Here is a 19,761-nt window from a genome sequence, read left to right as displayed (position 1 = left end):
TAATCATTAATCACTGCCCGAGTTAATCTAGTTGCCCGAGGAGAAATTTATGTCTTATAGAAGAAGTGGAATACAGGCAACCAATTTTTATGGAATGTTTGTGAGATAGGTCGCGAATGACAACGAAGATGCCTGCTGGTTTAATATCAGTTATCTGATATTTCCGTTTTGTGATCTAAAAGCAAACGTCTTCGGCATAGTTCTAATTTTAGAAGCTGTTATGCTACACTTGTAAATTTTCCAGTTAGTATTCAAAAGAGCAGCCGTTAAAAGATATGAAATGTAACTGTTTCAACTTAAAATGTAATTATGTCGCCTTTTGAAATTATTTATGACTTATTTTGGAATGGGAAAAAAGAAAACAGTTAAATCATAATGTATTTATGACAACAAGCTTGAATGATGACAGTTATTTTGCTTTTATGTTTATTGGTGGTTTCTCTGTCTAAAGGTGAATTATCGGAAGCAATAGAATTATGATAACACTGCCGGTAGGCTGTTGCAAGCACAGGAAATTCACACTAATTTCACGTTAATCTATGTGAGCATTCACTTACTGAGGAATGCTCTTTATGTATATTTGCTTCACTACGGAAGAAACATTTGCTGTACAATCAATGTCAGGCCATCATTAATTCTCGCTATGAAATAATGTCATCGCAGAATACAACCAATATAGCTGGGATTTTGTTGTTACTTTTTGCACTCTCTCTCTCTCCCTCCTTCTCTGTCCCGCTCGCCCCCCCCCCCCCCCTCTCTCTCTCTCTCTCTCTCTCTCTCTCTCTCTCTCTCTTTCTTTTTTCTTTCATAATCACAGGGCACAATAATTTAAGCACTTTGCCCTGTTTCTATAAAATTACACACAAACTGATATCGCTAAGCCCAAGTGTTTTGAATTTACTGATGAAAAGATGAAAACTTCTTGAAAGGGTGCACATGACCTATGCAGGACATTTGTTTCGGAATAATTCAATTACTGGCTGACGTCAGTATAACCTATTGATAGACTACACATTATAAGTACTGCGTGTAGCCATGCAAAGACTGAGGACATGAAACAAATTGATGCATGAGTTGGGGCTCAAGGAAACAGAACAAAAGAAGAAGGTATGCATACATTCTACACAAATTGAACTTGTCAATCAAGCAGTATTGAAATGGAATTACACTGCTTCATTATTTTCTGAAATACGTGAGACTCCTATGTCATCAAGACTGTTCAGTGTAATTTGTTTAAGATTTTTCAGAGTATTGGTTTCTCTACCAAAGACCACAATAAATTCCACAAATCTATACATGGAGCTGTCGATTTATGTACTACACAATGTGAAATCATGAAAATTGTCTGGAATGTCCCTTTAAAAAGAATAGATAGGTGGATGAGAAGATAGATGGACAGAGAGTCATGGTTATTTCCACTCCCTCGTGTGATGACTGAGTTTCCATTAGGTGGCGCACTTGTTTCACGCCTAAATTGTAGGCCCTATATACTAAGTAATGATTGAGGAGATTAAAGCATATGGCATTTGACCGTAGTCGGCCAGGATTCAGGAACATACCCATATTTTGTTTCATCTCGGCCGCCGTTGAAGAATGTATGAACATTATGCATACTACACACGTTATTGAACGCTGTATCTCAGAAATAAGAGACTATTCTTCTTCTTCTTCTTCTTCTTCTTCTTCTTCTTCTTCTTCTTCTTCTTCTTCTTCTTCTGCTTCTTCTTCTCTTCCTGTTCTTCTGCTTCTTCTTCATTAGGCAATGTTATAGATACCATGGAATATCAAATGATAATATCCCGATCAAAGAGAAAGAAAATAGGTATGAAATATATCAATGAGTATAATAGCAATAAGTGGCAAAGTAAGGGAGGAAGAGAGAAAGCTGTGGATTTATACTAGCAATGTACGGTATTCATTTTCACGAGTATTTTCTACATGCGAGACATGGTTTTACACAAAGAAACGGCAGCGTAGCAAAGAGACACTGCAAAGGAAACATTAGGCATGTTATTACCAAGGGCGCCACAACGGCAACGCGGAGTCAATTGGTGGCTGAATCTGTGAATGTCGAATGAGTGGCACTGGTTTCCCAGTCAACTTCCAACAACACTTAAAGGAATGTACAGTTTCGGTTGAGATGGGGCTGAGGTTTCCAACGTTTTTTAATGACGATTTTTTGTTGTTGAAGATAATCAGAAACCTCTTATGAAATATAAATGAGCATATTTTCCTAAGAGGAATTCAAAGTTTATTTGATTAAAAAAGTCACAAAGTGTTGTAGTCTTCTCATCCATCGATGGCAGCGCCAAACTTTTGAAAATAAAAATAAATTTAAAAACTTAGGAGTGGAGTGAATTGTCCGCTTTTCCTCAAATTTCGCTGACGTACTAATATATTGCAACATTCACTCAATATTGCATGTACATGAGTTTCATTCCCCTGTACATAGAATAGAGCCTATGAAAACAGCAACGCGAGTGGAACTAATGTGTTTGACGGTGTGTGTTTGTGTATGTGTGTGCATAATATATGTGTTTGTGTGTGTGTGTGTGTGTGTGTGTGTGTGTGTGTGTGTGTGTGTGTGTGTGTGTGTGTGTGTGTGTGTGTGTGTGTGACTGTGATAGTGCGTTTGGGAATAGTTATGATGTGGTTATAGACTCGATTTGTCAGACTCTAGAGTCTCTTGATATCCTGTCCATTTACATGAGTCCGAAAGACACTATTATCTTCAAACACAAGCAGAAGAAATGGAAGGTGAGAAAGACAACAGAGAAAGAGAAAGAGAAAGAATGAAATGAGGAGGAAGAAGAAGAAGTGGTAGAAGAAGAAGGAGAGTCCAGGGGCCCGTTGCATAAAAGTTAATAATAATTATGGTAACATTGCCATCCAATGGTAACTTCCATGGAATTCTTGATTTTGATTGGCTGTTGAGTATTGTTGCCATGGTAGTTACCATTGGATGGCAATGTTACCATAATGGTAATTTTTTATGCAACAGGCCCGAGAGGGTAAAGATGAACACACATGTTAAAGCTATGGTACAGTTTCCGTTGAAACGGGGTTCGAGGTTTGAAACTTTTTTCGATGATGATTTGTGTGGGTTTGTTTGTTTGTTTTTTGTGAGATAATCAGAAACTTCTTATGAAGTATGTAAGAGCATGTAAATCTAAGAGGAATTCAAAATTTTATTTGATGAAAATTAATTTTGAAATGGCACAGATAAAAGCAAGCAATCCTAATAAAAAATGGGACCCACCTTTTATTACGATCGCTTTGTATCACTCTGTTTTTGGATATCTCAGCCATTTCAAAATCGATTTTCATGAAGCAAAACTTCGAATTGTAGACTTCTCAACATTTCATAGAGTAGTTTCTAGATATCTTGCAAAAAGTTAAAAGCTTAATTCTCACCTCAACCAATACAGTACCATCCCTTTAAAGGATGAACGAGATATAAGGTGCTTTTTTAATCTTCTTTAATTTAGGTAAAAAAAAAAAAAATATAGGTGAACAACTTTGAATCAAGTGAGATGCTCACTCGTTACAGGCAATCGACGGAAGAGGGCGCTGTGCAACCTTCATCTCTCTGAAATCTTCAATGTGAAAATTTCCGCATCTTGCAGGCAGGAAACCCAACGACCTCAAATTGTGCCAAGGGCTCCATTTTCTGTCCTTCCTTTCATTCCTTTCCTCTCTCTCTCTCTCTCCCATGCTGACCCTGAAATTGACCTACCAAATTATCCGCCCGACTCGGTTGATGTATCCGTGAGTGTGTGTTGCAAGTCCTGTTTGCCGTCATTTGTTATCTTTATACCAAACTTGACGTATTTGTTACGACAGACCGTTAGGTATTTTTTTTTTTAGGGTCAAACGAGCATGCCATGCCAACGTCAACACCCCTGGAATTTTATATGAAAAGAAGTTGATTCGGAGAGAGAGAGGGGGGGGGGGGCAGAATGGTGTACAGTATCTTAAAGTAAAATGTTGCTCAATGATATATTCATGGTGTTATAGTCACCTCACGGGAAGAAAAAGTCGTTATCACCGTGAAAACGGGGGACTAAATTCTCGTTAATCCAATTACTGCCTATCATTGGGAGCAGTTATTTAGAAATGTTCGAGTTATCACATTTGATGCATATGTATAGATCAGTTGTATCGCAAAACATCCTACCATGTAAAAATTTCATAATAAAATCTAGAATACAAGGAGGTATCACTATTTTTCTCACTAAACCATAACTGTAGACAGTTTAGTCTAGATACAATATTATAGCTATTGTTTACATTTTGTATATCTTACGACACTTAACATTGATTATACTGATTAACTTTTTACATCGATTGTTTCTATCTCTAACTGACATCTTAGAACTATTTTGAACACTAAAGCTGGGTTTTTATTTCGTCTGCAAATGGTAAATAATGCCTTTAAAAGTTGATAATCAAATTCCTTTAGGTGGACATGTGACATATATTTGAACTCACAAAATTGATGATAATAATGATTGTCACGTGGAAATGGGGTCATCTGAAGTGCAGCGATGTTTTTTCTTTATCTGGTCAAACTCTTGACAACAATTTGTCAATTGCGGTGTTCTACAAAGTTGGACCTCCCCTGTTTATAAGGTATATAAATGTTATAAAGTTGTGCGTATATTTCCATCTTCTATGTAGTAGATAGGAGAGGTCCAAGTAGACGAATACGCACTTCATGACAGGCATTCTTTGCGTTTTAAAGCTTCATAAAAATGTATATTAGTGATAGGGCCACATGTAGATTAGCTGAGGCCATGACATACACAAGGTTTCTGTTTCTTGCACACAAACATTTCCTAAATTCAGACCTGGATATTCTTTCATTAGGAATAAACAATATCCTTTTCATAAGATTGGGCAAAAGTTAGCAAGCAGAGGAGGAGCGATCTTTGCTGAAGAGGGAAGTGTATTTTTTGATATTGCGGCGGGGGGGGGGGGGGCGGGGTAGGGGACGAGCATATGGAAGATTACCATAATTTACCACAATTGACTGACCGATGTCACTAGAGCTGTTTTGCGAAAACATATTGCGGCTTTGATATTCCATCATACCTTTCTTAATTTTTGGCAAAATTTAATGAAAATCTTATTGGATAGACTTCCCTGCTGATAATTTCTTCATTGAAAAAAAAAAGCTTAAAAAAAACAAAAAAACGGAGGGGCATTTCACTTTAAGATTATTACTCTGGATAGCACTTCCTATGTGATAATTTCAGAAGCACTCCACATACCTTGTCAATTGAATGGCTATGATTCGCCATCATTCCACCTGCTTATAACATGCCAATTTTCGAAGGATGACAGTAAACGCATCGTGATCTAGTCACCTGGTGGTTTGCGAGTCTGTATTATAGCAAATTCTCGTGTATTAATAGTAAACATGTCCTTGTATATATAGTCCTTCTCTCTAAAACAGCGTCGTCCTTGGATTTATTGGATTTATCGTAACTCTCATTGCAAGTCTGTTTAGTTTCAAGGGATGAAGATACGACGAAAACAACGAGGCAATTAACACAACCGTGTTTCTGATTTTGCCGCGAAGTACAGGGGACAACTTAATTCACATCTTTTCTTTAAGAGTACTCCGGATGATTTTCAGACTTTTACATTTGAACAGCTATGATTTTGTTATATTGATAAAAAGTATGAGAATGTTTTCGAAATTTACAACAAATCACAATGAACAAGGAAGATGACATATCAGCTCCACATTAGGCGTTTTCACATCAGCCCGATGTTTCGAAATAGCGCGCTATTTTCTGACTTGGGAAATTAACCCGATCACGAAATAGCGCGCTATTTGATAATGTGAATACAAATTAGCGCGTTAATTGATCGAGAAAATTTCTCGAGTCCAACTCGGGAAATTTCCGAAATAGCAGGATAATTAATGCGAACTAGCGCGTTATTTGATAATGTTCGGGCTGATGTGAATAGGAAATGAAATAGCGTGCTAATTTGCGATCGCGAAAAATATCTCGAGCTTGGATTTTTATCGGGATGATATGAAAACGCCTAATAAGAATGCATGAGTGGGGGCTCAAAGGAGCAGAACAAAAGGAGAAAGCATGCATAAATTCTACACAAGTGAAATTAGGCGTTTTCACATCATTTTTATTTCCTATTCACATCAGCCCGAACATTATCAAATAGCGCGCTTTTCGCATTAATTATCCTGCTATTTCGGAAATTTCCCGAGTTGGACTCGAGAAATTTTCTCGATCAATTAGCGCGCCAATTTGTATTCACATTATCAAATAGCACGCTATTTCGTGATCGGGTTAATTTCCCAAGTCAGAAAATAGCGCGCTATTTCGAAACATCGGGCTGATGTGAAAACGCCTAATGTTAAGCACGCGGTACTGTAATGGAATTACGTCATGTACATAGCTACATTTCTGAAATATGTGAGCATCCGGCGTACTCCTGCAATCTTAAGGTGAGCCCCCACTCGGCATTTTTCTGGTAAAGCTGCTATGTCATAATCCTTGTTCAGTGTAGTTTGCTTGGAGTTTTTTCAGAGTACTGGTTTCTCTGCTCAAGGATCACAATAGTTCTACAAATCTAAACATGGAGCTGTCGATTTACGTACTGCATGATGTGAAATTATGAAACTTTGGGGGGGGGGGGGTAATATCGTCAATTGCGGATCGATTAGCTCACATATTTAATTTGTCTCTTTTTAACGGCATCGTCCCCGAAAGTATGAAAACAGCAAAAGTCCTCCCTTTGTTTAAAAAAGGTGACAAATTAGATGTAAATAATTACCGACCAATCTCTTTGCCAAGTACATTGTCAAAAATTCTCGAAAAAATATCCATAAATGAACTATCAATCTCTTTAAATCCAATAATATTTTCAAATTCCCAGTTTGGATTTAGGGAAAAACATAGGACTACACATGCATTATTGAATAATAGAAAAAGTGGCACATGCTATCGACAAATCTTCTCATCTGATAGGTTTGTTCCTGGACTTCTCCAAGGCCTTCGACACCATTAATCATGATATTTTACTCAATTAATTACATCATTACGGAGTCCGTGGGAAGGCCTTGGAGTGGTTCAGGAGCTACCTCATGAACAGGAAGCGACATGTCTCTCTAAATGGTTGTAATTCACAAATGTTAAACATCAAATATGGAGTTCCACAGGGAAGTTTATTAGGTCCACTCTTGTTTATTGTTAGATCATCAGATGTTCTTTCTTTTATTCTCTTTGCGGATGACTAAAATCTATTTTTTTCGCACAATAATTCTCTTGCCCTTGTAAATACAATAAATTCAGAATTAGAAAATGTTGACCAGTGGATAAAAGCAAATAAGTTATCTCTTAATCTTCAAAAAACAAAATATATGCTTCTTAGCAATTCTACTGAGGCACTACCTGTTGATATTGTTTTTGATGGTACTCCACTCGAAAATGTTTCCCATGTAAAATTTCTTGAAATAACAGTCGATAATAAGCTTTCATGGAAATTTCATATTGACAGTATATGTAAAACTATTTCACGAAACATTGGTTTAATTAATAAGCTTAAATTTTGTTTTCCTCTATCGTCCCTGCTGACATTATATATTCGTCCGTAATATTGCCATACTTAAATTATGGTATTCTTGCGTGGGGAAATACATGTAAAACACTCTTAGATAAATTACTTTTATTACAAAAGAAATCACTGCATATCATATGTCATACTGCATTTTTGTCTCATACTGACCAGCTGTTTTTCAGCATAAAATATTGAAGATTAAAGATTTGTATTTGTTTAACTTAGGACAATTTATGTACAATTATAATAAAAACAATCTCCCAAACATATTTGAAACAATGTTTTGAAGAAATCAACCCATTCACAATTATTATCCAACAAGGCGATCGAATGATTTCCATTTGCCATTTTTGAGAACTTTGCTGGCTCAGAACACATTCATCTACGATGGGCCAAAGTATTGGAACTCACTTCATAACAATATAACAACAGCTCAAACTTTGAACTCCTTTAAGAATAAATTAAAATTGTTTCTATTGAAATCTAAAAACGTACAACCGAGTTAGGTTCGTTTTATCATCTCAGTCAAATCATCATTTCTTTAAACATCAAACTATGTATTCATTTTTTTTTATTAGAGATGAATAATCTGTTAAACACAAGTCCTCCTCAGATGTTCCTCTTATTGTTCCGTATATATACCAATGTTTCTATTCTCTCCTTCTTCTGCATTCTTACCGGTGTAATTACGTACAAATTTGTTTGCATTATATTCAATCCAGGTTGTATTTTATCATTACTCTTACATCATGGAATCCCGTTTGCTTGCGTCCTTGATGGTACGTGCCGTAGTTTCTTTTTTTTTTCTTTTTTTTCTTCCCAATTTGATTTCATGTCAGTTGACATTGGTTCGTTTTATTTTGTTTTATATCTGTTTGTAGCTTAATTCATTATCCGCTGTCTTGTGTATTTTCTGAGGGTCCCATATCCTACAAGCTTTGCTTCTTGAGAGTGGGACCCTCCACTTCCATCCCCATCCTTAGTTAACTTGTATTACTATTATTATTATTTTTATTATTATCATTATTATTATTATTATTATTATTATTATTATTATTATTATTATTATTATTATTATTATTATCATTATTATTATCATTATCATTATTATTCATTCGGCAATTTAACATACTAAAGGACATAGAATACAAACAGAAAATCGTTTTACATGATATAGAAATTGTGGTGATTCCAGGTGCATGCCGCTGGTTGCTAGGGGAGGAAAAGGCAAACTTTAATAATCACCGAGGCTCGAGGCCTTCCTCCCCACCCAGTGCATGCACCCAGAATCAGCTATATCAATGTAAAACAGTTACAAACATTATCAAATAATACATTATTACACAAAAAATGCACTGAATTCAAACACAAATATAATTAAAACTATCAATGAATATGCCCCACCCTGACCTGATGTTATTAGCTCATCCAGCAAAACTGGTGATTTGATATTCTTTTTTATTAAAAAAAAAAACAATTATAATATGCATATGTATATTAAAAGAAATACCGCCGTGTTTTCTTCATCTGTTACTCATTTTCATATGTACTTCATTAAATCACATTTTGCAATGATTACAAATATCCTCTGCTTATACATTGAATATAATTTCTCTGTTTATTTGATGGAAATGAAAAAATAAATTTGAATCTTGAATCATTTCAGTCCCGCAGATGTGGGGAGGATAGGGGAACCGGAAAAAATATAATTAAAAATTGACCATTGACACAAACCACGGCCCCGTCCCCCCCCCCCCCCCACGCTTAGAAAAAACAAAAACAAAACAAAACACACACGCACACACACACACATACACACACACACACACACACACACACACACACACACACACAAATTCCGCCGCCCCTGTTTAGGTACATAGTGTACTCTTTAGGAAATTTGAACATGGAATTGTGAAGTGCACGCCACCATGTCCCCGGGGAAGAAATATTCATTACACTGTAATGCACTCGCAAATCTGTCAAACCTGTACCGCCCCACCTTGGCACTGTGAAAGGCAGCAAGTGACAAATGTGATATATTTCTCGTAAATGAACAAATATTGTGCTGGCGATTTCAATGACATATCTCAATGGGATTGATTTTTGCGCCGTATTTTTTTTTCCGGAAAACATCACTAACTCGGATTTGAGTGATTTGTCGAACCCTCCCCCCCCCCCCCCCCCCCCGCTAGAAAGTGGGACAGTACGTGTACAGATACATATAGATATATACAGATATACAAGAGAGTAATCATTTAAGAGGAATTAATTTAATTTACATTTCAAGACATTTCAAGAGATGTAGTCTGATTTGTTAAGGGGCAAATCATTCTACTGTTTGCCAGTCTTGTAAATATACTTGTAAATTTAACGAAAACTGTGCGAGTACGTGGGCGGTGATAAGTATAAATCACTCTGTCGAGTAAATTATGTATGAACCAAATGGTTTCATTTGAACATGCATTGTGTTGAAAAGTTCTTGGCAATAAATTCTTTCGAAGGCAAAAATATGTACATGAAAATTTCAGTGTTAAAAGCATGTGATGGGAAATGTAAACAGTATGTGTGAATGCTTCTGTGTTTCCTGCTAAACTTATTTGTTAGTGATGGGGAAAAGAAAAGAAAAGAAAAGAGAAATCTCGCTTCATGAGAGATGTTAAGATCCCGCTCTACAACACAACGCCTACGGATGTTTTTGAAGAGAAACAATGCTTTGTTTCCATGGGCGTAAATCCCGGGGGGGGGGGATGGGGGGTATGCATCCCCCTGGAAATGGAGGAGGGGGTGGCCTGTACAATCATCCCCCCCCCCCCCGAAATCTGAAAAAAAAAATGGAGGAAGCAGAAATGTGATTGTATCAATTTTGGCATGTTGCATGACGTTCGTACGCCCACCTTCAGCGAGGTAACAGAGCTAAACAGTACCTATCTTGTAGGATACTGTATACATAATTTTCTCAATCGCTCGATCGCTTCGCTCGCTCGCGAAGAAAGTAATATCGACATAAAAACATGGTCCAGACGTTGACAACGTCAAATAGTATAGGCCTATATGTAAACAAGCTATGACGCGAGCAACTCAGGACCATCTGCAAATTATTGAATTATTGAACCCCCCCCCCCCCCCCTACGGAAATGTTGGGTGCGGACAAATCATGTGACCCCCAAGCAATTCCCGATGAGAGGACAAATCTCAAACTTTCTTTATGGAAAATTGCCCAAATACCGCCAGAACTATGCACCAAATCGTTGAATTGCAATCATAAACATGCAAAAGCTCCACTACTGGGTCTCTTTCGATAGACCTTGTACACTTTTGAGATTGACGTATTTCCTAATATTTTATCAAAGAGTGTGCAGCAGAGGAGCTTTCATTTCTTACAGAAGTTCCCTCATATGCAGAGGCGTCGAAGGAGGGGGGGGGGGTGGTTCCCCCATATAAAGTATTGGGGACAAACATATCATTTTGCTCCTCATACAAAAATACAAAATCTCCCTCGCGTGAGAGGGGGACAGGCCTATACCCCCTTCCATACCCTCCCCGTTCACTCCTTTCTACTTAATACACTTTTAGACAGAATTCCAAATGTTTCATCTAAAGTGTGCACTGGGATTGAAATTTTCCCCGATTACACCATAAATGTGTTTGCGAGATATTTTCATCTGAATTCTATAAACGCAAAAGCATCCTCGTATTCAGGGGGTCGATCCTGGAGGACGGGGGGGGGGGGGGGGGCGGACGTGGGGGGGAGGGGCAAACATATCATTTTGATCCCCAGTGATTCCCGAAATGTGGAAAATGTTCTTGCTTTTTTTTTTTCATAGAAAACTGTCCAAATATCTTATCCAAAGTGTGCACCAGGGGCCCGTTTCATAAAACTTGTTATCAGTGACAACTGCCACATTTTTATGACAAATTTGCTCTCAGCCAATCAGATGCAAGGATTTCAGTAGCTTGTCACATCTATGACAACTTGTCACTGATGACAAGTTTTATGAAACGGACCACATATTGCATAATTTCAATTCTGAAAATGAAAAAAAAAAAAAATCTCTCTCGCGTGGGAGGGGGATACCCCCTCCCCCTTTCGGTCATTTTCCTCTTTTTTTTTTTTTTTTTTTTTTTTTTGATTGACAGATTTCCAAATCACCGGGTCTGTCACTTCAGTTGCAAAAAAAAAACAAACAAACAAACACACACACACAAAAGATCCATCGCGGGTGGGAGGGGGATTTTCCCGCTGGTTTCCCATTAAAAAAAAAACAAAACTTTAGTACACTCTGGAGATTGAAACCTTTCCGAATTCCATCAAAACTTTTCATTTGTATTTGTATTCTAAGAATGCAAAAGCTCACTCGTATGCAGGGACGTCGATAATGGAGGATTGGGGGGGAGGAGGGGGCAAACAGTCATTTGTCCCACAATAATGCCCGAAATTAGCATTTTTTTTTTGCGTTTGTCCAAATATCTTATCCAAAGAGTGCACCAGACTGCTGAATTTCAATCTGAAAATGCAAAATATCTCTCGCGTGAGATAGGAATACCCCCTCCCACCCTCTCTTCCGTTCGATCCTCTTCCTATAGATTTAGTACAGATTTAGATTGACAGATTGCCAAATGTTTCATCATAAAACCAGTGTGCATCAGATCTACAAGTATTATTTCAATTATAATAAATTGAAAAATCCCTCATCCTCTTTTAATTTACCCCCCCCCCCCCCCCCCCCCTCTGCCCGCTCGGTTCCTATCCATTGATTTAGACTTTGCACACTTTGGGGATTGTTCTCTGAATATTCACAAAAGTGCACATCAGATCATTAAAATAATTTATGTCAATCCTCAAAATGCAAAAGCTCCCAATAACTTCCATGTATAGCCCCACTGGCGTAGCCAAGGGGGTGGCGATGGGGGCGGTCCGCCCCTCCCCCCCCCCCCCTTTGATTTGGACCGGGGATGTGGATTTCGGGGGGAAAAAATGCGTGCATACTGCATGATGCATGTATACGAAGCGGGTCTCCCTTCAACCTTTCAATCAAGCAAGATCATATTTTTTTTAATATTTCACTCAAAGTGTGCACCAGATCGTTGAACTTCAATTCAAAATTCAAAATCTCTCGTGCTTGGGAGGGGGATTTGTGCCCCTTCCCTTGCCTTAGTACACTTTTCAGATTTACGAAAATTCTGAATAATTCTGAGTGCACAAGACTTATCACTTATTTATCCAAAATTCCTTCATGTACAAGGGAATATCCCCTTTTAATCAACCCTTTCTTCGCTCAGTTTCAAATCGATCACGCAAACATGCATCAAATTGCACCATTTACAACATCAACCTGCAAAAAGTTCTCACCGTCGGAGGGGGGACACCCCCTCCCACACCCTTCCCCCCCCCCCCCCTCGCTCGCTCCGCTCGCTCGGCTCGGTCGCGTTCATGACATTCAGTGTAAGAAGTAATACAAGAAGTTTATTCAAATGATACCATTTTAGGCAAATTGTTCAATAATAATCTCAAAATATATTACTACCTGAAACAAGTGGGACTGTTTCAAGACGATAAAACACGCAAAAACATTTATCAAATTGCACCATTTACAACAGAGAAATCCAAAAGTTCTCACCGTGGGAGGGGGGACATTCCCCTCACATTCCCTCTCACACCCGCCCCCAATACAAGAAGTTTATCTAAATGATACAATTTTTTTGGCAAATTCTTTGCTACTAATCTACATCAAAATATGTTGCTCCTTAAACAAGTGGGACTGTTTCAAGTCGACAAAACGCGCAAAACATGCATCAAATTGCACCATGTACAACATCAAAATGCAAAAAGTTCTCACCGTCGGAGGGGGACACCACCTCCCACCCCCACCCTGAGATACCACGATTTTAGTCATTCAATTATCTATGAATATTTCTTTTTCTTACTTGTTTTTTGATGGAAAAAATCCAAAATTTCACCAAAAGTGTGCACCAGATCGCTGAATTTCAGGTCTGAAAAATGCAAAATCTTCCTCGTGTGCGAAGGGGATACTCACCCTCCCCCCGCTCGGTCGCTCCGCTCCCTCGCACAGTTATTCCAACTCCAAGTCCCTCCCCACCCACATCATCAAAACGGAACGATACCCCTTGGGATGACTGCTTTATTGACTTAAATCAAGAAACTGAAAAATAGAATAGCTATACAGGAAAATATCTACTACATTATTACATACAAAGAAATGGAGATCCATATCATTTTATTGATTTTATTTGGACATTTTTCAGAGCAACGCTACGTTTTTGAAAAGAGGGGGAGGGTCAAAATCGCCTGTCAGTCAAGAAGAAAGGAAATCAAAAGACAAGAGAAACAACAACAACAAAGGCTTAATACTTTTATGGTCGGATTTTCCGCCGAAAGACGGCTAACAAGCAAAAAAAACAACAAACAAACAAACAAAAAACAAAAAACAAGAACAAAATGCACAAGAGTGGGGGATGCAAACATTCGATCCCTGTAAAGTGTGTGTGGGGGGGGGGGCAGCCCCCTCCAAGCTTCTTCCCCCACCCCCCCCCCCCCCCCCCCCCAAGGCTGCGCCGCCGGTCCGGTTATGGGCTTGTAATCGTGGTGATGGTGACTATCGCCGATCATCCCCCACTCCTCAGTACAAATTTTCGCCGTTGTTTGTTTCACACGAGATGATATCAAAAAGACTACTGCTAATCATTAGCTCATGTGAAATCAAGCAGAACAAAGAGAAATCTCGCTTCATGAGAGATGTTCAGATCCCGCTCCACACCACAACGCCTACGGATGGCTCAAGGTGGAGGTGGGTTGGAATGTCTTGATAGAGCACCAACCGTATATGTGCAGATTAATTGGCCCGCTATCTGTTGAAGAGAAGCAATGCTTCGTTTCACACGAAATGATATCAAAAAGACTACTGCTAATCATCCGCTCATGTGAAATCAAACAGAAGTTTTGCAAAACATTTCAAGAGGCATCTTGGTGAGTTACAATCTGTTAAACATGCCAATATGATATGAAAAACAAATTGAAGGCCACCTGCAATACACCCTTACATTTTCCGACATCACACCAACTTTGATCTACGCATTCCATGTTTACTCGTGATGGAGAGGGAAAATAGTAAACAACAACATTGCAAGATTGATGCATTTCTGCCAAAACAACAGACGGGAACTGATTCCATGTAAAATACATAAACATGTATTTTTATTTTTCCTTGCATTTTTTCCCATATCATTACACACAAAGCAGTGTCATGCAGTACAAAATGTGGGAAATACTAAAAATTACCCTGAACTGTCAATCTCTTGCAGTATATTGGGATTGAGGAAAGTTTGAAATTAATTGGATGTAAATTTTTGTTTTGTTGAATTTATGTGTTCTCAATTTATCTAGTTTCTTATAGATTTTCAAAATTGAGGGAGGTAAATTCGGCAGTACAATATATAGAGATCACTACTAAATACAATTAAATCTGACTTTGATTATTTAAGTGAATTCCTTATTGTAAATCAGGACAGTATTATTTTGTTGATATTTTCCAACTAGTGTAAGAAATAGTTATTTAAAATACCATTAAGGGTATACTATTGTACTTGGTAACGCCATTGGTGACGCCATAAGAATATGTTTTACAGGTATAACGTTATTTAAGGCGGTACATATTGGGTGTGCCGTAATACGCTACTCATAACGACATTCAGGGTCCATTTATATTCTGAGGTGCTTGAACATGGCTGGGGAGTATATTTGGGTGCACGTCACGAGACCGACACCCACGAATCGTACAGCCCACGAGTCATACAGCCCATGAGTTCGACACTGAGCAAACGGGGTCATCCCATGAGACCGACACCCACTAGTCATACGGTCCACGAGACCGACATCAAAATAGGTCCATGAGTCATACAGCCCATGAGTTATACGGCTCACGAGTCATACAGCCCATGAGTTCGACGCTACGCACAAAAGGCTCACGAGACCGACACTACACAATAAAAGGCTCACGAGACCTACAATACGCAAAAGAGGCTCGCGAGATCGACACTTGGCAAAGAAGGCTCACGAGACCGACACTAGGCAAAGAAGGCTCACGAGACCGACAGGATGAAGAGCGCCATCTATACACGTCAATTACCTGTACAGGGTGTTCCATGAAGGGGAAAATTATATACTGGCGGGTGCAATTTCGTCACGCTATCGAGCGAGAGATTGTAACTAATTGAACAGCACCATCTACATATCAACGACATCAAGTAACTATGTATTTCTACACGTGTGGCTTTTAGAGGGCAGTTCTGTCACGCTACGGGGAGCGACATTGTTACCAATTTATCTCTCTTTTTTAAAATAAATTTGTCCTCTTCATGGGGACCCCCCCCCCCCCGCAAAAAAAAAGTATGAAAAAGTAATAGAGGATAAGAACGATGTATGGTTTGATTTTAGATGCCATCGTGCTATTTTTAATAGGCTTTTCCAATTTCTAGACGGTGGACAACTTTTTTCCCCCTTTTTCTTTCTCGCTTCACTAGCTAAGTATTCCCTATTAGATATCCTCCTGCTTATACCCACCTGTTTAGAGTTCAGTTTGCACTTTTTTCTGTACTTATGATGCATGACATTTTAAAGGATGAAAACGTTTTATATCGCAGCGATTCACCTCGATTTGTGGCTTGTATTTGTACAATTATTCTCCTCAAAACGGTAGATTTTTCATGAAATAGAACAGCTTTTTTCATGAATGCATCTTCTTTTTTCGAATCATTAAAACTACCGTAATAGACGATTATGATTATAATTTTCTGTGAATTTGTACTACTCTAGTAAATCAGCACCTTTGCAGATGACTACTCCCCTTCCATAATTATCATGTAAAGCAAGTGTGCACTGCAACATTGACAATTTTGTTAAATATTTTCTTGTAAACTTCATTTCACACCTGGGTATTATTCTAGTTGGTTGCTCTGAATGTCCACATCATTTTATCTTTTCCCCTGAGCAGGTGTATACCAGTATATGTTTTGCGGAAAGGGAAACGAGGGTATTATGGCATTTTCGAAATTAATGTTGAAACATCTCATGCACTTTTACTGAATTTTGTTTATTTTTTTCACAAACACTCAAACGCGCAAGCACAATTAAAAATCTTTGCCTAGTGTAGGTCTCGTGAGCCTCTTTTGCCTAGTGTCGGTCTCGTGAGCTTTGCTTGCCTAGTGTCGGTCTTCTGAGCCTTTTAAGGGTAGTGTCGGTCTCGTGGGCTTTGTTTGCATAGTGTCGGTCTCGTGAGCCTTGTGTGTGTAGTGTCGAACTCGAAGGCTGTATAACTCGTGGGCTGATTTTACTTGATGTCGAACTCGTGGGCTTTATTTACTCGGTGTCGAACTCGTGGGCTGTATAACTAGTGGGCTGTATGGCTTGTGAGCTTGCCAATTAGGGCAAATAGAAGTTCCACTTATTCAGCGGAAGGATGTCATTAAAAAATGCCCCAAATTGCCTGACTTGACCCAAACTTGACCTTGAAAGAGACCTTGAGAGGTGAGCTTGACCTTGAATTGTTGAAATGATATCACGATCACATTCTCTAACACCGAAAACCCTCTTCAGTGGAAATATTTCTAATACAAGCTCTTTCAGTTTGGTAATTACAATTGATCTTTAACGTGGATGGCGGCCATATTGGATTTAACCAATATGGCCGCCCCAGGAGGAGCCAGTCTTGGCGCCGTCAAAAATCGTATAATATAATTAATATATATATATATATATATATATATATATATATATATATATATATATATATATACATTATATAATATGTATTAAGTATAAAATGAGTGATCTGTAGGCCAAATTTGGTGCTTTTGGAAGAATTTGAACCAACACCCTATACTATATGCCCTTAGGCCCCTGACTATTAAGAATTATACGTAATTTAAACATATTTCCAATACTTTTTATGCCAAACAGAAAACAAAAATCTTAAATCACAATCAAACCCCTGCAACTAGCACGATGATTAGATTCTTTCACCTCTCAAGTCTACCACTGGTTCGTGAACAACAACAACAACAACAACAACAACAACAACAAATTATTGTTATAAGAAATAAATCGTTTGTCACTACTTCTTTACAACCTTAACCAGTCTTTAAATGGCCACCGATCACAAGTCCAGTATAATGATGATTGGGTACGTAAAGAACATGTTTATGTACAAATTCTCCGATAAGATAGGTATTTTAGTAAAGACAATTAAGCTATGATTTGTGTTCAGGCCAATGGGAGACTCTGGGGATGTGAGACAACGCGATTCCATAATCATAGTCGTTTCTGGAAATCCGTTCTGAAAAGAATACCAGAGGGGGTTATTTGTTTTATCATTCGCTTCAAATTGTTCTAAGGTTCCAATGAATAGAAAGGTTAAAGGGATAGTTTAGTATTGGTGAAGATGAGAATTTGGCTTTTCACTTTTTTCGAGATACCAGGAAACCACTCATGAAATAGTACAGAGGATACCATTCTAGGAGGAATGCAAAGTTTATTTGATGAAAATTGGTTTTGATATGGCTGAGGCACCCAAAAACAAAGTAACACAGAGCGACCCTAATAAAAGCTGGGTCCCACCTTTTATTAGGATCGCTCTTTTTTGGATATCTCAGCCATTTCAAAACCAATTTTCATCAAATAAACGCTGAATTCATCTTAGAATTACATGCTCTTTCATATTTCATAAAAATTCTCATTTGATCTCGCCAAAAAATGTTAGAAATCTGAAGTTAGGTCTCAACCGAAACTGTACAATCCCTTTAAGCAGTTGTATCAAGTTGAGGGGAGTATACAAAATCATTGACAAACGAAAAATCCTCCTGCAAGTATAACAAATTCATGGAGAGACTTCCGAACCAATAAAGTCATCATCTCAGCTACTTCAAATATTTCATTTCCATCGTCATTTCATTTCATTTCATTTCATTTCATTTCATTTCATTTCATTTCATTTATTTTCATGTGTTATGTGATTTCATTTTCATGTGATTGTAACCAATATCACTGCTTAAAACAACAACAACGAAAGCATAAAACTTGAGGGATTCGTAAACCCACTGATTTTAAATCCGATTTTAACTAAACCTCTCCTGTTTGATGACTTCGATTTATTTCTATATCATCATTATCATTTTACTTTAATCCACAACTTTACTCCCCCTCTCCTATGTCCTTAGTCTATGGCGTATTTGACTGATCACATATAGAATTACGAAAACGTGGAATATCCGCAGGTTCGTATATAATGATTTAGATCAGGCAGTAAAAACCAAATAACTATGTAGATACACAGAGGATTTAGGACTGTGTACAGATGACAAAGATTTTCATTGGTACCGGTGGACAGGTGATCACTGTTAAATCACTACTCAGTATTGGTTTGATTGCCCTCTACCCTATTTGACGGCACTGAATAGTAATCAGTCAGACTTTAATTTGACTTTAAGCCCGCCTTACGTATAAATGCAAACACGCCCCTGCTCTAAATGATATCTGTATAACAGCTATCAGATAAAAGGCAGGTTTGGTAATCAGACGGTGCGTAGTATAAAGGTCCTCAATTGATAGGGGATTATCTCATAATCTTAAAGAAGGTCTCTATTACTCCTCTGAGAATGTCCTCCCCGGTTTAGTTGCCTGTTGTGTTTCATCATCTTTGTCGTTGACTTTATTTTGTTATTATCGAAGTCATTGTCATTATTATTATTATTATTATATTATTATTATTATTATTATTATTATTATTATTATTATTATTATTATTATTATTATTATTATTATTATCATTGTTATTGGTATTATTTCTATTATCATTCTCATTATTACCATTACCATTATTATTATTATTATTATTATTATTATTATTATTATTATTATCATTGTTATTGGTATTATTTCTATTATCATTCTCATTATTACCATTACCATTATTATTATTATTATTATTATTATTACAACTACTGCTACTACTACTACTACTACTACCACTATTGTCATCATTTAATTATTGTTATTGTTACTGTTATCATTTTCATCATCATCATCTTTCGACATTATTATACTATATTGATTGTTATCGTTCCCACAAGCGTTATCACATGAAAAAAAAAAAA

Source organism: Diadema setosum, chromosome 19 (assembly GCF_964275005.1).
Source record: "Diadema setosum chromosome 19, eeDiaSeto1, whole genome shotgun sequence".
Classification (NCBI taxonomy): Eukaryota; Metazoa; Echinodermata; class Echinoidea; order Diadematoida; family Diadematidae; genus Diadema; species Diadema setosum.
Note: the sequence above shows the minus strand (reverse complement) of the source record.